At 35.2% G+C, this 7796-nt stretch overlaps 1 long non-coding RNA gene across 1 annotated transcript; it reads right to left on the reverse strand.

Annotated features, from left to right (window-relative positions):
• Positions 1 to 914: 914 nt before the first annotated feature.
• LOC124369243 lies at positions 915 to 4720 on the reverse strand. Its single transcript, XR_006923055.1, has 2 exons — positions 4542 to 4720; positions 915 to 1131 (listed from the first exon to the last, which is right to left on the reverse strand). It is a non-coding gene; the product is annotated as an uncharacterized LOC124369243 (long non-coding RNA).
• Between the last annotated feature and the right edge of the window lie 3076 nt (positions 4721 to 7796).

Here is a 7796-nt window from a genome sequence, read left to right on the forward strand (position 1 = left end):
AGGTACTCATATAGTGACATCTTTCATTATTTAGTTCTATCCTTTCACACACACACACACACACCACACACACACACACACACACACACACACACACAACACACACACACACACACACACACACACACACACACACACACACACACACACACACACACACACACACACACACACACACACACACACACACACACACACACACACACACACACACACACACACACACACACACACACACACACACACACACACACACACACACACACCACACACACACACACACACACACACACACACACACCACACACACACACACACACACACACCACACACCACACACACACACACACACACACACACACAACACACACACACACACACACACACACACACACACACACACACACACACACACACACACACACACACACACACAACACACAACACACACACACACACACACACACACACACACAACACACACACACACACACACACAAATTTACTGCCTATTTTTGAGATATGAAGTAATTATTTTAAATTAAAATCTCTGAGATGCCATAAACTTAAGTTTCTTCCCCCCCCCCCCCCACCCCCCCACCGCTATACCGAGCAAGACATCAGCCTACAGAATCTGGGCTGTGTAAACTACGCCCAATTGTGCTCTCATGCTATATAGAACAGCATTGTAGTCTCCAAGTAGATCAAGACCTTACCAATTATACATCATCCGAGGCTATTTGTGTATACCCAAGGTCAAGGGAAGATCCACAACTACCACGCTCATTCCACAAAGCAATATCATCACACCGTATGGGTTTACTCTCCAGTCCAACTCTTAAAATAAATGTGTAATTACTCCATAACCAAAAATTTAAACATCTCAATTACTTATTTATTTGATGAACACAACATTGATCAGTCTACAAACCTTCAAGGTTAATGGTCCACCTACTGCATAGATTTTCTTCACTGCGCTGCCATCATTACACGTACACCAGTCGTCTATGCTTCAGGTTATCCACTCACCCTGGTCACCATCACCTCGTGCTTCTGCTGACTGTTTATGCTTTATGCTCTAGGCTCGGAACCGCTTCTTCCATCTCCACTTCTTTGTATGGCTCGTCCACCCTGTAACGAGGGTAGATTATTTTGATATCATTGTAATACCTATTTTCCTATAGTGGTGAAACACCACATGGTGATCCTGACACAAATTCTAATTATATTCCCCAAAAGGCCTGAATCGGTGATTATTTTGGGACACTCCTCTAGCCAGCTTTGATTGATAATCCTAACTAATGCTTGTCAATAATTAGTACCCCCCCCCCCCCAATAATCAAAACATAAAACTACCTTTAACACCCGACGCATGCTGCCTGTATTCCCCGTTCCCCACAACCCCGCAATCCTCCATTTAACCTGCTTAGCCCGCCATAATTTATTGGGACCAAAAGTAGAACAAAATTATATACCTAGATATCAAATTAAAATTATATCTAAACTCACGGATACCCATCCAGTCTCCGGCGTCGGTCAGCGTGCACGTCTCTTCACTCGCTCACCATAAGCACGTTCTGGCTCAAATTGAAAACCCATCCACCGTCAAAGGTCGGCCGACTATATTCTACGCACTGACCAACCCGATTACAGTGGCAGTCACATGCCACAACCCGTAGTCTGATCAATCTTACTGGAGGGTTATCTCTTTTCTCTTACCTACCACATCTGACTAGTAGACAGAAGAATGCACACAAATGCTGCCTTTTCCAAACTCCCACTACTAACAGAATCACTGCAATCAGTCCGAGTACGGACTGAATCTTGGCGAAAGTGTCCATTTCACCACGTTCTAGTCTCACAATTTCAAGTTCAATTATCTGTAGTACCTTTATTAAATTTGCAAAACTGTCCCCTGTTGTTGAACTACGGTTTATAATTTGATGTAGTGTCACTAAATCATTTCTCACAACAGATGAGTTATTATAATGTTCCAATATGAACTTCTCATTCAATGACCCCCCAAGAAGGCACTTCCGGTATCAGTAATTTGTCTGTTACATTCCCATTTAATATGGAACCCCTGTAGTATGGAAACAACACTACTTTACTAGAGTATATGTAACAAATCGATGTACCTGGTAAAATACAAGCCTGATTGTTGTTTTCCTCACTTCATTAACACAGTCTAACGTAATGAGTAATTCGTTTGGCACTGAATAAACCCATAAACCTCCATTAAGCACTCTGTGGAATTCAGTTGGTATAGGTCCTGACAGCAGACGACGTTGACATACCTCGGGCACAGTGATTCCCTTCTCCTGGATCAGCAAGGCTTCACAGCTCTCCTCCCGCCGTACTCGAAATAGGGAAGACTGGGTCACACTGCCAACCTACCTTTTGTGCAGCTCTTCAAGTGTCTCTCAGTGTTGCATACTTCTGCTGTCGTTGGCTACTGCCAAGCAATCACTCACACCCTCAAGGCTCACATACTTATCAATAGCCTCCATGTAAACAAGAAATATTAAAATTATGCACAAGACAAAATGACAGTCTACTGACTGAATTGGAACTTGGAAAATAATTCGTATACCGTCATTATATATAACTGCATAACATTTACATGTAGAATAGAGTATAGGTACCACGCTAATATCTATAGGTGCTAAAAGTGAATAACCTTCGGGTAACCTATATACCAATTCCGTCAGCAATTCTGTTAATTTAAAAGGCAATATTAGTACTGAGCTAATATTGCCTTGGGATACTTCGCCAAATGCTCCTTGAATTTTGATCAATTCCGTATGTATATTCTGAATGACTAACGCCTTATTACTGAGAATAACATACTCTGATACACAATGGTTCGATTAAAATCCATAATATTATCCTGCACATCTATAACCTTTGCAATTGTGTCAAAATTGTTAGCCATTAATTTAGCAATAGTTTGAATATCACCTTGCGTAACTCTCAAACCATCTTTTAATTCTTTCACATAGGTTAGCTGATTTTTATTCATATGAACTATGTTTTCATCCACTTTGGCTAAAATACCAATTTTTATATTTAATTCATTTAAAATCATCTATATCCAATGTTCCAAACAAATATTTCAACCCTGTTCCGACTAAACCAATTAACCCTCTCTTTTCTTACAAGATCCGGTATGCATTGTACTGATAGACTCCTTTAAATTCCATAAGAACAATAATTTTATTTAACATGCTTCTTAATTGAGCTATTCTCTGTCTTACTCTAAGTATTTAATCTTTTGTCATTTCAATTTTATGCTCCAATAAATTCATATCCAGATTATGAACAAGCCTTGAGAGAGCTATGAGCAAATTGTTATATTGAATCAACGTCCAACGAGCTAGCTACTGTCCAGTAATCCCCTGAATGTCTTTGTCTTTGACAAATAAAAACACCCATAGGAAACAAACCACAATGTCTTTCTTTGCATTCTAAAACATGGCCCCCATCTGCACAAAACTGATCATCCGGCAAACCCTGCAAGGTATAAATATTTGTTTTCTGTCACAAGGTGTCATACAGATTTATCCTTCAAAATAATAAAAAGTAAGTAAAATGTTACACTGTTTCATTTGTTACATTTTATAAATATACATAGCCTATATAGTTTTTTATTCATCATAAAATTATTACTTTATAAGATTTTAAAAAACAGCCATACTAAACCCTAATTTGAAATATTTATGATGTAATTTGGTTTAAGTAGTTACAACGAGGATCCATTACTCATGAATATAAATGATTCAAATATCATGAATATTCTAGTGTTGGCTGCTTATTATACTGCAACCAAAAAGGGCATAAAACTATTTTGAGATTTTACAGTAAAGTACGAGATATATCATTGAAAGTCTGGGTTGAGGACAAACATTTGTTTAATGAACAGGAGATATTTTGTTTAAAATTCTAGTGTTGGCTGCTTATTATACTGCAACCAAAAAGGGCATAAAACTATTTTGAGATTTTACAGTAAAGTACGAGATATATCATTGAAAGTCTGGGTTGTGGTAAACATTTGTTTAATGAACAGGAGATATTTTGTTTAAAATTCCCTTGAGTATAGATTAGTTTCTTGTGATAACACTAGTACTAACATTTTTAACCTATGTCTCTTTACAATGTCAATGAACAATAAACCTAAATGTTCACACCTTTAATAGTCCTATGTCTTATAGTTTTCAGGCACTAAAATAATAAGGAAGCCAGTCTTTTCATACTACTACATTAGGACCAGTGAGACAATTACACATTATACCTAGACCTAATTATTATATTATCTTTTTGTCTTTCCAACAATAATTGTAATAGGTAAACTTATGATACTGAAGGTATATAAAGGTATAACCTCCAAAAGTAACTGATCTTTATATATATGTTGAACTGTAATAGGCTCATTCCCTGTTCTGGCCTTCTTCCTAAACATATAATCATATTAGTCTTAGGCTGTTCGTTATAAAAAAATAATATCAATACATATATTTCAAATTAAAAGTAATACTACTTACTAAAGTAGAATAACTGATTCAAATTCGCACCAAATCACTTTACGAACAAAACATTGGACATGAAGGAAACAAAAAGATTAGTTCCTATTTCTCGTTTTTTTCAATCTCCTGGTTGGCGATTGCAGTGTTCCCACCTTGAGTAATTGTTCTGTCATCGTCCGATTAATATATAATATATATTAAGAATAAAGCTATTTTAAAATTTGTCCATATGTTTGAGTGTTATTGTATTCTCAATTTTTAGTAGGTACACGACTTGAGTCAAGATAGCCTGTTACACTTCTTATAATATATCAATGCAATTACAAATAAACTGTGCAAACTTGTGTGAATTGTGTTCATCTCTTATAAATTAACTATATTATCTGGAATTACTTGGTAATGGTAGTGATGAAAAACAGTTGGATCGTTAATATATTGGCCGGGACAATTATCGCAGTCAACCCCATCGAACGGTGGCGTCTCATAATTTGCTATTGCAGGCTGGTGTTAGGTTGATTAATAGGCTCCCTGAGGACCTTAGAACATTGGCAGACACCAAAAACATGTAAATCTCGTCTTAAACACCTATTGGTGTCAGGTGCTTTTTACACGGTGGGTGAGTTCATGGAAAGGCGCCTGGGAAATTAAAATTAAAACCGAAGCACGTTTTAACAGGATCTGATATATAGGCATTGCATGTTTGTCTGGATGAGGAACGTTTTGTATGTATGATTGTGTGTGAATGTGTAGATAGGCTAATAACTGTTGCTATACAATATTGTATGTTGTTTAAAGACAGTAAAGACTGATTTAATTTTGTTTGACAATGTTCTCATTGACGTTTTGTACGAAAATGGGATTATGGCTTTTCTGAAAAGCTCTAACAGTAAGCTTTACAGTAAAATGACTTTGAATATCTGTTAGTAAATTACGAAACTAATAAGAATGGCATGGTTACAACTAACAATATGCAGCACATTGTTTTTGGATGACAAGGTTGTAACTGCTGAAGAAAATCAAATTGTGTTTTAACCGGTATCAACGCGCAATTTTTTATAACTAACACTTTAATTTGTAACTAACTTGTAATTATGTAAAACTAACATGGTAAAGTGAGACACTGAATAACGAAACCGTAAGTAAAACAAATACATTTTATTAGTCATATAGTAACATTAATCCAATTTAATACAAACACACACCATTTCTATAAGGCTGGACCTGATTGCACAGCAACAGGTCTGGACAAGATACTGCCCTCGTTAGGGATACATAAATAGCCATTACCTCCATAATAGAACATGATTATTGTATAAATGATGACAATTCAGAATCATTAACTAAAAACAGAATTAAATCAAAATACAAATGGAAACAGACATAAACAACCCTAAACATTTAGACCAAACCCCAACACAAAACCGAAAGCGCACAGCATTAACACTTAATAATGAAAAAACAAATTCCCTTAATAATGACAAAACCCACTCACCAGACAGTAAATGAATACACATCATAGTTCAACGTAAAAATAAAAAAAAGATAAATCCATTTCAAGTAGATAACATTCTAATAGTCCATCATAATGACATAGAATATAGTAACCGCTCAGGTAAAAATGTATCAGTTATCTGTAAGAATTATACTTCTGCCAATGAATTGGTAAACTCACCCTATCTTCCCAAATACAATGTTTTTGTATCCTCAAATAAAATAGCCTCCATAGGAGTTTTAAACATAGACTGGGATATAACCGAAAATGACATTTTGACAGATTTGGTAACTGAATGTGACATCTTATCGGTAAAAAGAATTAAAAAGAAAGTAAGTAAAGTTCTGATCAATAGTCAATTTGTCAAAGTAACATTTGATACAGATGAACTACCAGAGGTAGTTTATATGAGTTATTTAAGGCTTTATTATTCTCCTATAACCTTTGCAATCTTGTCAAAATTGTTAGCCATTAATTTAGCAATAGCAATTAATTTCACGTGGGGTTAATACACATAGAAACATATATAATCCCAGTAAAACAATGCTACCGCTGCTTTGCTTACAGGCACGTAGCAAGTACACCATGTGAAAAACAACGCCTTTGTCGCAGCTGTGGAGATATGTATCATTCCGATCAATGTGAAAATCCCATAAAATGTATTCACTGCTTTGCAGCTCACTGCGGCAACTCTAAACAATGCCCTGAGTATATCAGACAGAGAAAAATAAAAACACACATGAGTCTATTTAAGGAATACTTCAATACGGCTATTATTTTGTATCCCATTCGTTATAAATCCACAAAGTACAACAGAAATTCATCATACGCTCAAATAACCAGAACTAACTTTGACGAAAATCTTTTCCCTAGACTACCTGAAAACTCAGTACACACCGAAGTGACCCATTACAAACATACAAATCAGGCCTACCTAATAATTACAATAAATACTTACCTCTAATGGAAATCCAAGTAACATCAGAAAATAATCAGCCGCATCAAACTTACAACAAATTACTTAGTAATCCCAACACAAAACAATTTGATAAATTTCACAGTAGCATAAGTAAACCCCAAATTACTAACAAAACACACAATAAAAACCACTTCACTACAAAAGGTATACAAACCAGATCACAAACTTGACCCCCAAATTAGAGAACATCTTAAGAATTCCTTACATGAAAAATTAGCTGTAATACATAACAAAATTAACAACACTATATTATCTGCCACCTTAAAAAAACAAATGGTGGAATTATTAATAGCATACATGGACCAGGAAATACTTTCTAAAAATAAATCAACAGATAAAAATATTTAATCATCTAGTAGTAAAACCTCCACTCATGGTTCAACAGTCGACAGAAATGTCTCTGGTAAAACCAAATGAATTAAAAATATTACAATGGAATGCCAGATCTTTAAAACCAAAATTCTTTGAGTTAATAAGTTCTTTTTCTATTCTATTATAAGTTTTTGTTGATTGTATGCATGATTAATCTATTTTTAAGAGTAGATTTATTTATAAATTACAAATCAAAACAAAGAAGATATTTTTAGTTTTTTCTCTCCAACGAAAAATTCTAATTGCTTTAATATAATTTATGCTAATATCAGGAGTCTCAGAATAAATTTAAACGTCTTTCTATCTGAGATTTTTGAATTTCAGGAAAATTTGTATTTTATAGTTTTAAGTGAGATTTGGGTTGGCAAAGACGAAATTAATTTGTTTAATATTACGGGATTCCAGCTTTTTGCATGTTGCAATGATTCTT

Source organism: Homalodisca vitripennis, chromosome X, assembly GCF_021130785.1.
Source record: "Homalodisca vitripennis isolate AUS2020 chromosome X, UT_GWSS_2.1, whole genome shotgun sequence".
Lineage (NCBI taxonomy): Eukaryota > Metazoa > Arthropoda > Insecta > Hemiptera > Cicadellidae > Homalodisca > Homalodisca vitripennis.